At 35.0% G+C, this 20461-nt stretch overlaps 1 long non-coding RNA gene across 3 annotated transcripts; it reads right to left on the reverse strand.

The window, feature by feature from the left end:
- Window positions 1–404: 404 nt before the first annotated feature.
- LOC109612895 (uncharacterized) lies at window positions 405–2793 on the reverse strand. Of its 3 annotated transcripts, XR_009342591.1 has the most exons (4): window positions 2275–2323; window positions 2123–2214; window positions 662–904; window positions 405–589 (listed from the first exon to the last, which is right to left on the reverse strand). It is a non-coding gene; the product is annotated as an uncharacterized LOC109612895 (long non-coding RNA). The 3 variants fall into 3 exon arrangements; XR_009342592.1 differs by lacking the exons at window positions 2123–2214; window positions 2275–2323 and adding an exon at window positions 2375–2793; XR_009342590.1 differs by having other exon boundaries at window positions 2123–2343.
- Between the last annotated feature and the right edge of the window lie 17668 nt (window positions 2794–20461).

A 20461-nucleotide genomic window follows, 5' to 3' on the forward strand; every position in this document is an offset into this window, starting at 1 on the left:
ATTTTTATATAACAGCTACATTTGGTATTTAATTTTTAACGGATTCAATTGTTTTTGAGAATTGCTCATTTTGTTCCAAATGGTAGAGGTTATTAAAAATTCGTCCCGGCCTAACTTACTGCTTTTTTACTTGTTTTAATGTTAAGGCATGGTGTATAATTTTCTTACAGCAATAGTTGTGTTCCAGTACTTTTTTAGTAGTAAAACTAGCAGAAGAGAAAACAGTACGAAATGTCATTCTCATTTAGGTGTGCTCAAAAAAAAAGGAACGGAAAATGAGCAGAAATGCGATAAAATGTCAACATTCAAAATTCCAAAAGAAAACAGTCTAAATCGGACTGGTGAAACCTTACAGAAATGGACGCCAAAATTTAAAAAAAATGAGTATTGAAAATAAGTTTAAATTAATAATTATTTTTGAATGCTGTTTATTTAGAAAGTTTTGTTTTCAGAATGCGTTGAAGAGTATTTAGAGGTGGAGTTTTCTCAAATCCCAACCCCGGAGAAGCTGACATGGTTGGAGGCGCCGGTTAAATTAATGTTAAGTCTGCTAGAAGACTTAATGCTACAAGTTGGGAAGACAGCCAACCTAAAAATAAAAAGAAAATGTTCGCAGTAATAAGCGAACATCTTTGATTTTAAACTTTATTTTTCAATTTACCTTTCACTAATTTTGCACTGTTTTCCAATACGTTTTCTTCGTCTCATTCCTCATTCAGCCAGTCCTCTTCACTCCTGGAATCATTCAAAAGTGAATACATCAGTTGCTCCATATTTTCTCTTTTTGTTTTTTGCACGACAAATATTAGTTTTTCTTTAGTTTTTAAGTTTATCTTTTTTCTTTACATTTGTTGTGACGCGCGAACATTGAAATGTATCAATACATTTTTCAACCTTGTTAGCCCTACCAATTAAATGTCAAATTTACAATTTGCACATTTCTCCTCGGCCAAATTCATGTAGCTAAAACAAGCAGAAATGTGCACCACTCAGCGCCTTTTTTCTCGAGAGAGCGCAAGTTTTGCTAGTTTTTGGAGTACGGGAACGCGTTGTAGCAGAATTAGCACTAATTTGTAGGTTCTGGAACACAACTAATGTTATAATGTTCTTACATTTGAAAATAACTTCCAATGAAATAATGGGATGAAGCCTGACCATTTTGCAACAAGAAAGTGATATGATATTAAAAAATCAGTCTATTTAAAGATCGTAGAAATTAGTTTCTTGTGTATCAATCCCTTGTCACTGATAGGGTGAACAAATATAAAGTAGGCGTCCAAATTGAACTAATGGCGAGAATATAGAAAACACTTTTTTGAATGGCAATCATGTTTCAAAGCGGACAATTTGTTTTACCCTTCAAAAACTATCACTGCCTTTACACGGTGACATTTTTTAACCATGCCTTTTTTTTGATGGTAAAAGGTGTAGAGAAACAAGGATAGAAGAAAAAAATTGGCACGATAAGCCACCGCACAGGGTTACATGCCATTTTCTTTGCATTTCTCTTTTTGCTTCTTCCGAATTTTTTATGATTTTGACATTTCATATCGTTTCTTTATTGTAATATTTGATGCGTTTCTTTAATTGTGATGTGTTTAGTGATTGAATTGTATAGTGAATTATATGAAAATTAATTGGAAGTTTTAAAAAGTAAAAAAAAGGAAATTAAAATAAAAGTTAATAATTTTAATAAATATGTGGACCAGATCGACAATAGAGCTCATGTTGGTGCTGTATGGGCAGCATGCCCCAAATAGCCCCAAAACAATGCCGACATCAAGCTCATTAATGAAATCTGAGCTTTGCACTGCAATATTTAACACCTCAATAACTTTTTCCATCATATCTTCTTTAGATTCACACATTTAATTTGAAATCACTTCTTTATAAATATCCGTTACAAACAATTAGCACAACAATACAGCTCTATACGAAATACTGAATAAAATAAAATGTCAGAAAAAATGCCAAGCACTAATATCGTAAAATGCCACCGTGTAAAGGCGCGAAGATTTACGCAGAAATTTTAAAAGAGAATTGATAAAAATGCCACCGTGTAAAGGCAGTGTATGTCGGAATATTTTGCAAACACTGTTCAGGGCCCGTATATTTGATGTACCATGGAGAAGACATGATTTGCACGTTAGACAACCAACCACCCATTCCATTCATCCGCATCATGATCTGATTGAGTATGACTGGCTGTCTAGGCTAAAAAGTTAACAAAAATCAGTCACTGATTGTTGAGCCCTATTATTTTCAATTACAAACCCCCCCAACTCTTATCATTTTGCTGCTGAACAGAACACAACCACCACCACTGACACTACTGCCAACAACTATCCGTTAAAATTAATCGTATATTTTATACCATCCATCCAGCCATTCATTCCCCCTCAAAGAAAATGACATGGTTTGCTGACTGCTGCTGCTTCTGATTCACATCCAACCAAAATACAACGAACGACTCGACGCCTCACCTCGCTTCACACACAAAATAAACAAAACAGCAGAACACATTGTGACTCGCTCAATAACCAGCCCGTAGCGCTGTAGCACAAGCAAATAAAAACCCCCCTTCGACACAAGTGCTAACAAACCAGTCAGCAGCTGAAGAGGTTCTGTGTACGTGTTTGTTGTTTTTGCCCAGCCATACGTACGAGGAGCCAGCAATCAATAGTGAACTACAAACCGAAGCCGAAAAATGCAACAGCAGACAGCCAATAAGAGCATTCATCCAACTGTAACAATGCGGCCACTGCCAGTGCGTTTTGTGCGCCTGGTATACGAATTGTACCATTCGACCAACACAAAATTTTCGAAATTCATTTCTTTGTTGGGCTACAGAGTCAGCGGCCAAACGACCAATCGACTATAACTGTAGCATATTTTGTTGTTATTTTAGAGGATTGTAGTGTGCTGGCTCTGCAATAACAGCACCCGTACGCTACTCGTCGCCGGCAAGTAATTGACGAGTTATCATCGAGTTGGCTGCTGAGTCGAACGGCGACAGGCATAGAGTTCCACAATCCAATCATGAATACAGCCAACCACAAAAGACCATTGCGAGAACCGGTAACAGGCGTTAAGTTGAGCTACAACAGTTGGGTAGACGGTCGACGAGCCCGCCAAAATGGTGGCAGACAAATGGCATAAAAATGTATATTGGTTGGGGTTTCTTATTTTCAACTGTAGGTCGGAATGGTGGTGTGTTTGTGTGCTCGTGTACGTAATATGAATAGGGTTGACTAGTTCATAAAAATATTGAAATGGAAGTGTGCAATGAAATGAAATAAATAAAATGATTTTCAAGACGGAATTAATTAATTAAAATTACATAATTTTTTGGAAGATGCAAATTGCAGAGAGCGTATTATAGAATTATTTTGCCCTACTTTAAGTGGCAAGATCAGGTCTGTATTACATTTTTTTAGGTTTTCGACAGTAAACGTCGAAAAGGTATAAGACTGTATAAAATGTATTGGGCGCCATAATCTTAAAAAATTGTGTTGCAATTATAATTATTGTCTCAAGTTTTTATTTGTTATTAAGTTTTTGATATTTTTTTACTTCATTAAAAATGTGGGACCGTTATATGGGGCCATACCAAAACGGGAACCTCTATAGAAAATTTTTTCCCTCAAGGATTGCTATGTATCAAATCTTCTAAAATACCAAAAATGAAACAATTATGTGGGTAATAGTGACTAGGATTATTAAAATATCGAATATCGGTGGGTATCGTCATATGTGCGCTATAGGAAAACGTGGAACTAAATATTCAACGTTCTGCCACTGGGCTACAACCCATTATGAACTACAAATACCAATTTTTATAAAAATATCGAATATCAAGCGGTACCAACACGTTGACCTATACAAACAATGTTTTGCCACCGGAGCTAGAACCCATTATGACCAACAAATACCAATTTTTAGATAAATCCGTCGAAAAATGTTTGCGAAAATCATCGAAATACCGAATATTGGGAGGTACCGTTATGTGAGGGGTATACCAAAACGTGGACCTATAAATACAAGGTTTCGCCACACGAGCTAGAACCCATTTTACCCTAAAAATACCAATTTTTAGACAAATCCGTGGAAAAATGTGGCAACAAAATAATGAAAATACCGAATATCGGAGGTACCGTTATATGGGGACTATACCAAAACGTAGACCGATATATCTCATTTTCAATACCAGCCATCCTAGACACAATGCAAATTGTTTTGCTAAATTTTGAACTTTTAATACCCTCCACCATTTGAAAGGAACTTCAAAAAATTTAAAAAAAAAATCTTCCGGAAACTACCACTTAAATGAAAACTTTCATATGGAGACTATATGAAGACGTGGACCTGCATACGAAGTTTTTTTCCATAGGTTGTAGTAACCATTAAGATCTCCCAATACGAAATTTCGATTCCGATGAATAATGTCGCTGATATAATGAAAATACCGAATATCGGGAGGTACCGTTATATGGAGGGCTAGACGAAGGCGTGGACCTGCATACAAACATTTTTGTCTCAGGCTGTAGTACCTATTTCGAACTTTAAATATGAAATTTGAAATAATTTCGGTTTCGGTTTGTCGTAGGCTGTAATACCTATTATGAACTTCAAATAGGAAAATTTAAATAAGGTACCGTTATATGAGGGCTATACGAAAACGTGGACCGACATGGCTCATTTATGAACTTAACCTGCCTACTGGTAAATTAAGCATGTATGCAAAATTTTAGCCTAATCTCAATTAGTTCGAAAGGTAGCGTGATTACAGCAGAAAGACGGACATCGATAAATAGATTTAAAATTTTACGCTGATCCAGAATATATATACTTAATAAACCCTCCATGGTATGGTGGAGGGTATAAGAATAAATAGCATGCAATCCACCAAATATCTCGTATACTAATTGATGGGTGTTTAAGAGATTTTGCGATCATATTTATTTGAGATCTTACTCCTTTTCATACCTGAGGGAAATTTTAGAAAACCTCACTGAAATGGGGAAAAGCTTCAACTGGAGGCTAGTTTGGTTACATGTTCATATCAATTAGAGAAAGAGATTAGACTCAGAACTGGTTTTTAAAATGGTCTATATGGGTCCACTCCAAACTTGACAATTGGTGTTCTCGGTAAGTCTGTTCTTTCCTTAAATAAATTGTGCGATTCAGGTTCAATAATTGGTACAGCACCCAAAAATACAGATTTTCGGTATTTTCAAGGTGTCTGCCAAAATGCCAACCAAATAAGCTGAAACTATACATTTGGAGTTCTTGGTAGGTCAGTTCTCTCCTTGCAAAAATTATACTTCCAAATAGTCGGTATTTAGATGATTTTAGCGACATAATTCGCCCGAATTGTTTCCTATGCCTAAAAATTTCATATGCAGGTCCACGCCTTCGTATAGTTTCCCCAAATTTAAGAAGTCTCTGAAAAATTGTAAAATAAACATAAGAAATTTTTTCTTGTTTTAAAAGTACTTGACACAATTAAGATATCATTTTGTGTATTAAACAATTTTCAAAAATATTGGCAACCCTGCAAGCAGTTTCAATCTGTTACTCTATTAACAAATCTTCCGCCCCGCCCCGTTGCTGTATATTTTATACGGGCGAGTTTCCGAATAAACGAAACTGTATACATCAAGAACAACAACGCCAACAACCCGCTACAGATAAACAATTTCCCTCGCTTTTTTCGGTTACTCAATTTGCTATTGAATAAATTAAAATATCTTAGCTTTAATTGCTGATTGCCTGATAGAAATATCGGTAAGGCTGTGCAGCCAACGTCGTCATGTGTCTTCCGAAACGACTATGATGAACAACGAACGACTCGTCTAAAACAGAACAAAGCAGGAGCGAGCGACTACGCGTTCCGTTGCCGACGGCATCTGGGAGAAGACGGGTGTTTGTCGGACAAACGAACGACTTTGAAGTTTTTGTTGCGTTCTTTCCGTTTGCCATCCATCCAACTTCTTCTCCTCTTCCAGAGTGTAAGCAACATCCTCGAGTGGAAGAAAGGCAATGCCATTTTACGATGACCTCATTCAATGTCATGACCCATTTATCTCAATGCCATTCTCAAATAGAACCTTGAGATGTTCTCTTTTGCCCTTAGGAAATTGGAGCAAAGCCTTGAGAGGTTGTTTGAAGGTTTCGTTTCGTTCGCTTTTCAATGACAATGAAAAACAAAAAGGTCGCGGCCATGAGATATACGGCGACAGTAGGTCAATGTCTAAGGCCACGAACTAGTTGGTACAGTACATTGGCAGTGTACGGTGTCATTGAAAACAAGGTTACATACATCCATATACTTTTATTTACACTTAGAATAAAATGGAATTACGTTCAGTCAAATTGTATACCTATGTGTATTTAAAAACGTCATTAACGTATAAGATTATCGTTTTGTGATTAGAATTTAATGAAGTGATATGTTTTTTTTGTTTTTTGATACTTTATAAATGGTTAAAAATTCATATACAGTGTGGAACAAATGTGTGTATATAGCTTCATGGATGTGTGCTCAGAAATCCAACAAAAGAAAGTTTTAGCGAGTTTAGATACAACATTTTATCCGGATTAAATCATAACCCAGTGGGTTAATTTTAAATAGTTTCAATGCGCTATTAAAATAAATCCGGTCGTGTAAAGCTCTATTTTTGTATGACGATGACCCATTTAACATAGACTAGAATTGTTAAGACTAGATTAAAATGATAAAAAATGTCAGCTGATATACGCACTTTTTTATTTATTCAAGAACATGATCCAAGTATAATGCCATGTTTACGTTAGAACTTTTTGTAGGGTTAACCTACTTTGAGAGGATTTATTTGAAGTAAAAGTAATGGATATGACAATTTAAATCCAAATCCAGTGGGTTAACCCTCATATATATAAACGTACTGTAAGGTCCCCCTTCCAGCTCAGCTGATTACCACACGATCTGTCAATTAAATTTGAATTCGCTGCAACCAAAACTATAGTAGAAGAATACAGGTAGTCGCATCGCATAGCTGCTGGGACAATGAACTGTCAAACCAATTTTTAAATCGAACATTTTAAATGAAAATTCTAATTTCCAAAAATTGTTGAAAAATACATATCAACAACCTACGATTGGTGTCGTATAAGAAAATTTATAAAATGTACTTATTTTTGAAAAAAAAAAAATAAAAATTTTTACATATCTACAATGCAGTAGAGCTTTTATACCATGGTAGAAGAATATAGGTAGATGCATCAACGCTTGGGAACATTGATATGTCAAAATTGTTAAAATGTTTTTTTTTTTTTAATAAGTACATTTTATAAGTTTTCTTATACGACAGCAATCGGAGGTTGTTATGATATGCATTTTTCAAAAATTATTACAAACATCAAAAATTTTTCATTCAGAGCCGCACTAAAATCCAGCCGTCGTTTTCCATTATAATTTGACATTAATATGCCTAGTCATGACTTCAAGCTTCTTATGTACTTAGCCCTTAAGCGTTTTATGTGTTCTCACCTTAATTGTTTGAAAATTAAAAATTGTAAGAATTGATATTTTAATTTAAGTTTTTTTTTTTCAATGTTTTTTTTTATCGACAGGAGAGTCAACAAATGATGCTAAACAATATATAAAATATATTATTAGAAGGATATATTGATTAATATGTTTAGTTTAAGAAAAAAAAGAACAATTTATAATCACGAGTAGTCTGCGAATTTTGGAAGCATTCTGCAACAATATTTGCATAAACTTGGGAATTTTGTCTCGCTCCTCGAAGCTTAGCCATATTCTTTTCCCAAAGTTAAAGTAGAATCTTTTCTCCAGATGGTGACCAGTGTTTATGAGAAACACGTAGACAAATTATTATCAAAATCATTTGCTTTGTTCCAGAACCTGCAATAATCTACTAGTTCTTCATTTTTTACAGTTCTGGAATACTGATCTTTCTTTAGTGCATCCATTCTATTTATTTCTTTTAATTTATTTTTTATATTTGTGTGTTTTTATTTACACTTATTTTAAAGTGAAGTAAACGATACACGAACACTGCTGCCAATTTTGGCACAGACGACAACAGTTGCATTTTTAGGAACAAACACAGTGTTGTATTCCAAAATATTTCGATTTAACATTGGATCAAAAACAAATCCTAGTTTTGAGTTGATTTAATATTTAAATTTGGAAGAATTAAGAACACAAATCGATATAATGCCTTTAATCATAGTATAAGAGTATATTCTATATGGACTTGAAATCTGGCTGAATAAATGCGGATCATGGTAGAAAAATATAGGTAGACGCGTCGACACAGCTGCTGGGACAATGAACTGTCAAACCAATTTTGAAATTCAAAATATTGAATGAAACATTATTTAAATTTGTAAAAAAAAATTGAAAAACGCGAATTATAATAGCCGATTGACGAAGTATAAGAAAACATATAAAAAACTACTTATATTTGAAAAAACATTTAAATTTTTTTGACATATCAATGCTCCCAAGCGTTGATGCATCTACCTGTATTCTTCACAAAGGGATTACATGAATCCGGATTAAGCATTGTAACGAGTTTAGATACACGACAAACGGATGCACATAATTTTGAAACTACTGATTGATAGATATCTCTGAATAGCTAAGAAATATTTTCACATCGTTCGCATGCATCAACATTTTAGTAACATTTAGAAGTACTCGTCAATATGGCATTTAAAAACATAATTTTTTTGCTTTATTTTTAGATATGATAAAATCAATTTGCAGATTCTGTTTGTAAATCCAATGTTCTTAAGCTTTGCAATGTTCGTGATAGTTTATGATTAACTTTATCGAATGCCTTCACTGAAAACTGTATTTCAAATACTCGATTGACTATTGAAAAGAATTGAAGAGGGTTTGCTGTTTTTGAACACTTTTTCTGAAATCAGTGCTGATAGGGAGATACAATAGAACTGAATTAATAGTTAAACAGTGACCTCAATATCAAACTTCAGAATTTCTGCCATCACCCAATACCAAATTTAGTAACATTCAGTACACATATCTACAACAATCTACATCTCTCCAACCTAGGCGCCAAAAGTTAGTACTTTTCGAACAGTAATGGTACGCATTTGCAAATCACCACTAGATCTTAACACTAGATAACAACAAAAACCTCAAAATCAAATTACGGGATTTCAGCTCTATATATTCACTCAATACCAAATTTATTAACATTTTGTACTTTTTGTATAATTTAGGTACTCATTTGCAAAACCGTTACATATCTCAATCCCAGACACCAACATATATTGCAATGTAAATTTCACAATTTAAGCTCTATACCTTCATCCGATACCAGAGAAGCATTTAGTACTTTTCGCAGCTATAGTACATACTCGTATTTCAGAACCACCTCCATATTTCAATCTCAGATATAAACCGAAACCTCAATATCAAATTTCTGGATTCCAGTTCTATCCCTTCTCCTAATACCCAATTTAGTACAACTTAGTACTTTTCAATCAATTACAGTACACATTTCGAAAACCACCTTCATATGTTAACTACATACATTAACATCAAATTTTAGGATTCCATCAAATTTCAGGATTCCAGCTCTCTTCCTTCAAACAATACTAAATTGAGTACTATTTAGAACATTTCGTGCAATTAAAGCACACATTTCGGAAACTACCTCCATTCACATGAACACCGACCCTAATACCAAATTCCAGATTTAAAGCACTATCTGTTCCCCTAATACAAAATTGTACCAAATATATTACTATTTAGTACTTTTCGTGCACCATCTCTTTCTCACATACCTACCACCAACCAGGACCCCAATACAAAATGTTTGCTTCATCCGTTCACCCTAAACGAACTGTTCGAAATGTAGTACCGTTCAGTACAATTCGCACACTTAGTAAACTTACTTTCCAATCTTGATTCTCATACCAAATTTCAAGTTTTTAATTCTATCTGTTATGGTACGATTTTAGAAGTTTAGTAATATTTTAGGACTTTTTCTAATATAAAAGCTGGAATTTCTAAAAACTCTTTGGTACATCTATTCTGCATTCTATCTGTGACTACCATTCCAATATTCAGAAGTCTAGCTCATTCTGTTTGTCCAATACAAAGTATTAAATTGTTATTACATTGTAGTACTTTTCGTACCCTTTTAGCACAAATTTCCACATATTGATTATCAGTCAGTTATTTTTTTCCTATTAGAACCAGCCTGATCGTTCCCTCCTGGCTTAATATTAGTCTTCTCTTGAAGCCGATATAATAGCAACCTTACCTTGCGGCTCATCAGCCATTGGTAGCTAAAGAACACCTCTTTAAACAATTCAATCTTTTACACAGAATATACGATTCTCTCCAACCACATACTTTTCGCTAAAATAAAGGTCATGATATCAGCTTGGTAACATGGCATGGTATATTTGGCGATGTCAAGCCGCATTCAAATTCGGCCGTTGTTTTCCTAATAATTTCACAATAATATGCTATACCATGATACCAAGCTGCTTATGTATTTTTACCTTAATATTTAACAGCTTTTCCATTTTTCCTTTTATTATTACAATGTCTTACCGAACTGGCATCTCTAATCGCCAAGAACTAGTTGTCTCGTTCTAACGCATTGTGAATTTCTTTTTCTCAAATCTCGCTCACTCTAAGCAGAACAATAACAAACAATATCAAACACACTTCTTGTTGTACTGGCAGTTATGGCATCAGAAAATGTATCTACCACCAGCTGAAAGTTCTGCTCTCCTTGTAATGCGGTCAGACATTTGTGTTTCACTTTTCGTAAAGCGGCAAGAAATTATTTGCGCAAATTCACACGTATTTAGCACACACACACGTTGCAAACGTTTGCACAAATTTCATTCGAAGTAAGTACTCAGCGAGTGAAGTCATTCGGAAAAATGTTTGAGAACGCAGCTATTGTCGTCGCTTTGGCACTCGCCATAAAAAAGAAGCGCGAAGAAGAAAACAAAATTAAACGCAAACGCTTGTGGGCAAAAGAGTGGCTAAGGAAACGGCCAATTTTTACTCATGAAAATCTTTTGGATGAATTGAGAAACTCATCCGCAGACGATTTTAGAAATTTTCTTAGGATGGATGAACAATGTTTTGATGATTTGTTGGGACTGGTGACTCCTTTCATAAAAAGAAACAGGACACTATTATGAGGGACGCTATTCCGCCTAGCCAACGTTTATCAATCACCCTCCGTTTTTTGGCAACTGGAAACTCTTTCGAGGACCTAAAATTTGTCAGTGCAATTTCACCGCAAGCCATTGGACACATCGTGATGGAAACATGCGAGACAATTATTAATTGCTTAAAAAATTGGATTGAGGTAAATTTTTGTTTTTTTATTTTTATTTTAAAATTTAAGTTAACATTTTTATAAAACGTAAAAAATTACATACAGTGTAGTAAAAAAAAAATTCTATTTAAGCTTTAAAAATAAATAAAATAAGCTAAATATTAAGAGTTAAATATTAAGACACCGAAAAGTTCATGAAGTATGCCGCAGCTGTTTCTTGGTTGTTGTTTTCTATACCACCCATATGCTGCTCCTGTCTTTTTTGTACCGGCAAATACACGAATCGCTTCCCGGATGATTGTACGGAGTTACCAATCCCTGACCATATTTAAGAATTCTTCGTGGATACGCCCCATTAGACCCTCGTACAGAATGTCGTTAATAAAACGATCAGCAAAGAGTTGCTGCTCTGGGGTCATTTTTCTCAATTTTACCGCGTACACCTCAGCCATTTTTGCTTGGTCATCCGAAGGTGTTTTTCCCAAATTGGCTTTCCCAAATTGGCTTAAGCTCGGAGAAAAGAATTTTTAATTACCGTTTAAGCAGAGCTCGTAGAGTTGTGAAAAATGTGTTTGGGATTCTGGTTTCTCGATTTGGAGTTCTGCAACGAGCGATTCAACTGTCACCAGAAAAGGCGGAAACAGTAGTGTTGGCCTGCTGTTATTTACATAACTTTTTGCGAAGGCAATGCGGGGATAAGTACATTTCTGGGTTACTGGAAACAGAGAACACAGGAACGGGGAGTATAAATCACGGTTCATGAATAAATACTGAAAATTATCGCGAAAATATTCTGAAGGGTGTTTTAAAGCCTTGGGCACGCAAAACATTTTGGCCGCAGACCTTGGACATTCCAACAGGATTCAGCACCATCGCACTCAGCACGCGCCACTCAAGAATGGTTACAAAATGAGGTGCCTCGCTTCATTTCCAGCGCACGATGACCACCAAAATCTCCGGATACCAATCCATTGGACTATTGTGTCTGGAGTATTTTGGAAAGCAAGGTTGGCCCTACAAAAATACTGAAGTGTCGATCGCCTCAAGCGAGCGCTTCGCCGGAAATGGGCCGAAATACCGGCCCAGTGTGTGTGACGGTTTCATTGGCCGTTTGAAGACCGTAATACGTGCCGAAGGTGACCAATTCGAACAAATCTAAGCTTATTATAAAATTTGATGCTATTTCCGACATTTTTTGCATTCATTCAATAAATTTAAAAAAAAAATGTATAAATAATGGCATTTGACTTTGTTGCAGTTTTTTCATCTCACCCTGTATGGGGGCTATACGAAATCGTGGACCTACATGAACCAATTTCAATAACAAAAGTTCTGCAGACATTTAATATATATCATTTCGTTCGGAAGCTAGAGTGATTTCCAAAGACGGATAGACGAACGGACATCGCTATATCGACATAGAATTTTATGCTGATCAAGAATATATACTTTGTGGGGTCTAAAATTTAAATTTCGAGGTGTAACAAACGGAATGACAAACATAATATACCTTTCATACTATGGTGGAGGGTATACAAATTACTGCGATAGGTTATCCCTTTATGATATCGAAAAAATTACGAAACTGGTTTATTCTTCTTAGTTCTGTAACAGAGAAATTGTAAACGAAGGTATAAAAAGGATAGTAAAGACCACTTGTAGGCCATAAAACACTGCCTTCGAACATTTAGGGAAGAGTGTCTATGTTGGATAACTCTAATGGTAACTTTGAAATCAAACTCCTTTTCGATTGGAGACTATTTAGTCACATAGAAATCAGAACTTTCTTTTCTTCAACTTCGCCCAGGACTGTTATTTTGGTATTTCGTGGTGTCCTGTCCACCGACACCGGCAACTTGGCTGCTACCCTCCTCTCCTCTGATATTAAAAAGTGCAACCGTTTTATTATTTTTCGTCTGAATTTTAACAAATGTCTGCAACACCTCGCCGCGACACCAAACAAAAGACGTACAAAAAAACATTTAATTCCAATTAGGCTATAAATTTATGTTTCACCTTTTTGGAAGATCATTATTTTTATTTTTACATTATTTTTTTTAAAAAGCAAATTAAAAATTCAACTTTTCCCAACTTAGTTCCATCACCCTCGTTCCACTCGAAACAGTATTAAAAAGCGAACAGCTGATTGCATCCTCTTGTCTTTGTTGTTGTTTTCCCACTCACAAATAGATGAGTATATAATTTTATGCCAGCGACTTGTTGTTGTCCAACAGCCAACGAATATTTCTGCTCGCCTAATCAATGTAAACTCGGTAGTGCGGTAGAAAACTCGTTCGAGTTGTGTGCGCTCACTTTGTCTAGTGGGAAAAAATGCAACAACAACAGTATACCCCTCCAAACGAAAACAACACACAGCAGCAAACAAGTCCACTCGAACTCAATCTGTATTTGCTAGAGGAGTAAGTACAACCAACCTATTGCACTTAATACGACGACGAAGAAGAAGAAGGAAGCTAGTACTATTGGACTTGTTTTCACTTCCATGTGCTAGGTATTATTTGGGTACGACAAACGAGTCGAGGACATATGAACTTAAAAGTATCCGCGTCTCTTTCACTTTACGCTATTCACTCATGATGAGGATGGGATGACGGGGAAAAAATAACAATCGGTTGGATTTCATTTCGCTACCTCTCGTTCTTTTTTTTTTTTTTTTGTTCATGACAACCAACACACCATCAACGCTTCGCGGCGGACTGTATTATATTTTGCGCGGTATTGTTTGCTCGCTGTGCTGTGCTTCTTTCGTACTGTATTACCATTAGCCCAGTGCCCGAGTATACATGAGTTCATCCGACCCACAAAAGCTGCTCTCCTGGTAGTAATAAGGTTCCTTTTTCTTGAAAATACAGTTTAAAAAACTACTTTTTACGAAATTTGTTTTGTGTGCACTGGCCAGCCAGCCAGGCACAGCCAGTTTCGGACTCGCCGACACCGTTCTTCATTGTTCGGTAGGTACAAACCAAAAAAACACGCTGTGTTTTCTTTACTTTTCGGCCAGTTGGTTGCTGTGTGCGGGTTTCCGTTAAAGATTTGAATTGTGAAAACATATTCCGTTAAATTTGAAAGAAAATTTTTTTCTCTTCTATTGTGTGCTTTGGTGGAAGGCACTAGGTGTGTTTGGCAAATTATTGAGGGTCAAATATTTTTTAAATATTTGGTAAAGTCACGATACATACCTCAAACCGGAATCATTGGAATTTGTTCATTTGTAAAAAAATTATTTTTTGTTAACATTTCTACAAATTGGATCTACTCGAGAGAAATTTTGATAGTTCCTTTCACTGAGAATTTGAAAATTCTTGCTTGTTTATGAATTTAGTCTTGCGATCACTTGCAACACTTCTTTCTCTCCTTCCCGGGTTTCATGTTTGGGCAAGCAGTTAAAAAATAAGTTAAAAAGTATCAGTCGGTTTTGACGACAGATTCATAACCTCAGACTATGTCATTTTATTAAAATATATTTTGACATCTGTTATGATTATTCAAAATGTTGACCCTTTTTGGACGAGATACCGAAGGAGCAGACTAATATTCACTTCTCATCTGAAATAACCCTGATATAAATGTTACAACGTGCCCAATCTGGCCATACTGATAAGAATATTAGTATGTCCAAAATGTAAAGAAAGTGAGGCATCTATTATCAATTTATGGGAATAATTGTCAATAAAAAATTTAAACTTTTGTGGGGGAGGTACGAAAAGGAGAGAGCCGATAAACTCCATATCTCTCGTTGAGAGAAATATTTAGATGCACAAAGTTTAAATAGAATCGCTGATTTTTTCGCAAGTTATTAGAGATATAAGCATTTAAAATTGTGACCCTTTGGGGGGAGGTTCCAGAAGGTCTAGGCAGATATATATCATCTTCTTCATTATAAAATTTATGTATTAATTTTATTTATTTATAATTAAAACGTGTCAGTCAATGTTGCCGCAGATGTATACCATCAGCAATATGGCTAGATAAGGTATATATATACGGCCAAAAGTGCCTCATCGAAATAACGGGTTTAGACCCTAGGTCTCTTTGGACCAAATCCGTTTCAGGACATTTGGAGTCGATTTACCGATCCGTTCGTCCGTCTGCCTGGCAGCCAGCCACGATAACTCTCGAAGAGAGTATCGGATTTAGTTCCAAACTTCGTACATCGTAATATCATTATCAAACTTAGGTCCAGTTCGGAGATGGGCAATATCGGTCCACTCCTTCTGGTACCTCCCCCAAAAAATATCATAATTTTGAAAAAAAAAAATCTGCGTATAAAGAGAGGGAAAAATCCAATTTTGCTCCAACTTTGCAAATCCTAATATTTGCATCAGCGCCAGGTCAGGTGCGAAAATGGACAATATCGAAACACTCCATTATGTACCCCCAACAAAGGGTCAACATTTAAAATAAATATAACTCTTATAAGATGTGAAATAAGAGTCCGACTGTCTCCAAATTACACAGATCACAATATTTTTATTATTCCAAGGTCTGGTGTGAAGATGGAATATATCGTTCCACTCCTTCTTGTACCTGCCCCACAAGGGGTCAACATTTTCAATATCCATGAAGCTCATAAAACGCGAATTTAACATCCGATTCCATTCAGACTTGGCACATCTTAATATTGCTATCAACACAAGATCTCTTATAAATATGGTGGATATTGGGCCATTTCTTCTGATACCTCCCCCACAGTTTTGAAACCAAAACGATCAAGAATCCAGTTCTCTTCATATTTCACATATCCCTTCTGGTACCTTCCCCACAAAGGCTGAAAATTGTGATGGTCCATGAAACTCATAAAAAGCGAATTTTAATATCCGATTCCATTCAGAGTTGGTACATCTCAATATTTCCAACGCAAGATCTGTTATAAAGATGGTACAAATAGGACTTTTTCTTCTAGTACCGTCCCCACATAGGGTTCAAGATTGTGAAAAACAAAACTCTCAAAGAAAGTGAAATAATCATCCAACTCTCTTAAAATTTCACACGATCTTCTGGTACCTCCCCCACAGAGAGATCAAATGTTTAACAACAAAACGCCCTAAAAATGGGGAATAAGCGTAGGATTATTTTCAAAATTCCAACATCTCAATATTTCTTCTGACACAAGATTTGGCGTGAAGATGGAATATATCGGACCACACCTTCTGATACTTCCCCCACAACGGGTCAAAATTTTGAATGATTATATCTCTCATAATTAGATCGGCTCCTTTCGAGCTTTTTTTAATTTTTAATACCTTGGACCACTGTAAAACATGAGTTTTTGAGTATATTCATCCAACTACATATATTAACATGTATACAAACGAATACATGCATATAAGCGCATATATTGTGTATTGAGATCCTCATAAATACTTGTCTAAAAATAAAGACGTCACCTACATTCACATTTTTTAAATGATTTCGTGTTGGTTGGTTTATTTCTGTTTTTGGCTGATCACCCCAAAAGCGTTGAAAACGAAAAAAAAAGAACGACATCATTTGTTGATGATATGTTCTCCGTGTGTCAAATATTTGACATCTACGATAGCCCACATTTAAGTGCCACCAAACATGCCCTTCTCTAAGAAGAAAACGTATTCTATTTGATGTAAATATCGGAAACGAATTAACACTGCAACTGGGAGTGTTGATGTTTCCACCGAAGGTATTTTAAATAAAAAAAAAAAAAACAGAAATGACCAAACTATGGATATATTATTCTGATGAATTATATGGTTAAAAAATCACTCCTTAAGAAGTTAAAAACTTAGAACCAGCTTTCATTGAAATAGTTTATGAAGCTCAATTGGAGATTTAAATCAGCTGATGACGTCGGGCGCCACTTTCGACTATATTTGTGATTTGCCAAATATTGCATTAATATATTTTCAAGAATCTCTCTAGCAATGCTTATGGTCCTGATAATGCAATTTAGGTCGATTTTATATTAAATAAAGCACTTTTAGAAAACTGCTACAGCGACAACTACAGATGTACTTTTAAATACATGTAGCCCATTATATGGTTTATGCACAAATACACACTCATTACAGTTTCTCCTATCCACATTTCGAGGAATTACAAACAAAATTGTCAAATCCAACAAAAACACACTCTTCCATTTCACAGTTAAGAGTAAAAACATCGCCCTCATTCCTGCACACACAGAACTCTATTCTACAATGATTGTGTGCGTCTGATTCTTGTTGAAAATATTCATCACCTCCATTTTCCCACCCACAATGTCACCACCAATCATGTCGTTGCTTTTCTTCCAATTGAGCATTGGACACCTATGAACATTTCTCGGATTCGGTTGTGTTGAAAATCGTTGACGTTAGAAAACAAATTCAAAGTTCGAATGTGTGACCAAAAGAAAAAAAAAACTATTAAACAGTTTTATGTTTTTTTCATTTGTTGTTTTTAAAAATATCACCAAAAGACCACTACTGTTTGTTGTTTTATAAAATGTCATCGTTTTACGATCCAGAAAAAAACATGAATTCTGAAAATTCTTTAGATGAGTATAAGCAGGCACTGTGTCATGTCAATAACGACTTAGTGTCTAGCTACATGACAAAATCAACGTAATTATGAATATCAGAGCGGAATTCTGTTCCCACTGAAAGCATATAGTACATTTCCCGGATTTACTAAACTCAGTAGACTTTGATTGCCAATACCATTTCATATTCGTCAAATAAATCCTCATGAAGTTAACCCGACAAAAAGCTCTAATGTGAATTGATATTAAATAAATAAGTGTAAAAAATTAGGATTAGGATCGGTACATCGTAATATTATTATCAAACTTAGATCGAGTTCGGGGATGGACAGTGTCGGTTCACTCCTTCTGGTACCACACCCAATAAAGGTCAACATTAAAAAAAAAATATTTTACTGCACATAAAGAGAAAGGGTAATCCAATTTTGCTCCAACTTTGCAAAGCCTAATATTCGCATCAGTGCTAGGTCAGGTACGAAAATGGACAATATCGGCCCACCCTATCAAGTACCTCCCCCACAAAGGACCAAAATTTTGAATAATTAAAACTCTTATGAAATGTGATGTAAGAGGCCGATTGTCTTCAAATTATGCATATCACAGTATTTTTTATCAACCCAAGGTCTGGTGTGAAGATAGAATATATGGATCCACTCCTTCTGTTCCTCCCCCACAAAGCGTCAATTTTGAACATTCATGAAGCTCATAAAACGCGAATTGACATCCGATTCCATTCAGACTTGGCACATCTCAATATTTCTATAAGCACAAGATTTGTTAAAGAAGATGATATAGATCGGACCATTCCTTCTGGTACTATTATAAAATCATAAATACGCATCCGATTCTCTTCATATTACACATATCCCATTGCTTCTACTAACTCAAGATCTGCTATGAAGATGGGTGTACTTCTTCTGGTACCTCCCCCTCCCTCCTAAAACGCGAAATTAACATTTGATTCCATTCAGACTTGGTACATCTCAATATTTTCATCAACACAAGATCTATTATAAAGATGGTAGAGATCGATCCACACCTTCTGGTACCTCCCCCACAACGGGTCAAAATTTTGAATAATTATATCTCTCATAAAATGTGAAATAAGCAATAAGCATTCACATATCTCAATATTTCTACTAACATCAGATCTGGTGTGAAGATGGAATATGTCGGTCCACACCTTTTGATACCTCCCCCACAAAGGGTCAATATTGTGAATAATTATATCTCTCATAAAATGTGAAATAAGCATCCGACTCTCTTAAAACTTCACATATCCCAATATTTCTACTAACACAAGATATGATGTGAAGATGATAGATATCGGCCTACTTGTGGTCTAGCACCCACAAACAATCACAATTTTTAAATACTTAAATCTTTAATTACTTACGAAATATGTCAACGATTCCATTAAAATCTTCAACAAGAGATCTATTATTTTTTAAAAAATTCAACTAAGTAGATAACTTAATGGATAACTTATAGCATCCCTAAGTGAAATGTAGGGGATTGGTATTTATGTATCAATAGGTGACGAAAAATAGATATAAGATTCTGCGCACAACATTTTTTTGGTTAACAAGTTTTGGCACGATATTCATGTTTTTTCCTAAATAAAATTAGTATTTTTTATGTTTTATTTCAATTAAGTGCAAAGCCACAAAAGAACGTTTAACGTAGGTGTCATGTAATTGATAAATGTTTTTGAGAAAGATAAAACAATTACACATATATTTATAAAACTAAACAAACCTATAGAATTTCATGAATGACTGTCATCCTCTCTCAAGTGGTTGCCGAGATTAATTGCACGTCTTTACATAATTTTCTTTTTGTTGCTGTTGTCATGTTGTTTTTCATGTTATTCCGTCATACATATGTACACAGTTGGCTTATACCACCACCACCTACCTATCTATCTATACATTTAGATCGTTCTATTTTCTTGTTTTGTTTTCTTTGTTCTGATTGAAATTGTCCTCGTCTTGTTGCTGTTATTGCTATTTCTTCTATTGTAATTTCCTCTGCGAATTTTCTTCTTCATCGAATTTTTTTGATCTATTTTTATTTTCGTGGGGTTAAAGCAACAAGTTTTCACGAAAAACAAATAAATGTATTTTCTTTGCACTTTTTTCAATCTGAAATATGAAAAACGAAATATTTAACTGTACTCTCTCATGCTCGGCAACAGGTAGCACTAGAATAATGCATTGGAAATATTAATTAGGTGTTGGTATATAACATTTAATATACGCTTAAATTCGCAGTAAAATTAAACATTCGATATCTTAAGGCTAGTTTACACATCATATTAGTGTTATGAGTTGTACACATTTATATCAAGCATTTAATAGTACAATTTTTGAAGGTCTTGCTTTTAAAAATAATGCCAGATAAAATAATATTGTGGAATAAAACAATATTTTCCTTCTATCTTGTATTCAATTTTGTGAAAAAAAAGTAAAATAAACAAAACCAAGTATTGCATGTTTAAAAGTCTATGGCCCGTTCTTATATCTTTCCACTTTTGTTATCCCTTACTTTAGGAAATGGAAGTATAAAGTTCACAGTATCGGGTTCTCATTATTAC

This window comes from Musca domestica, unplaced genomic scaffold, assembly GCF_030504385.1.
Source record: "Musca domestica strain aabys unplaced genomic scaffold, Musca_domestica.polishedcontigs.V.1.1 3, whole genome shotgun sequence".
Lineage (NCBI taxonomy): Eukaryota > Metazoa > Arthropoda > Insecta > Diptera > Muscidae > Musca > Musca domestica.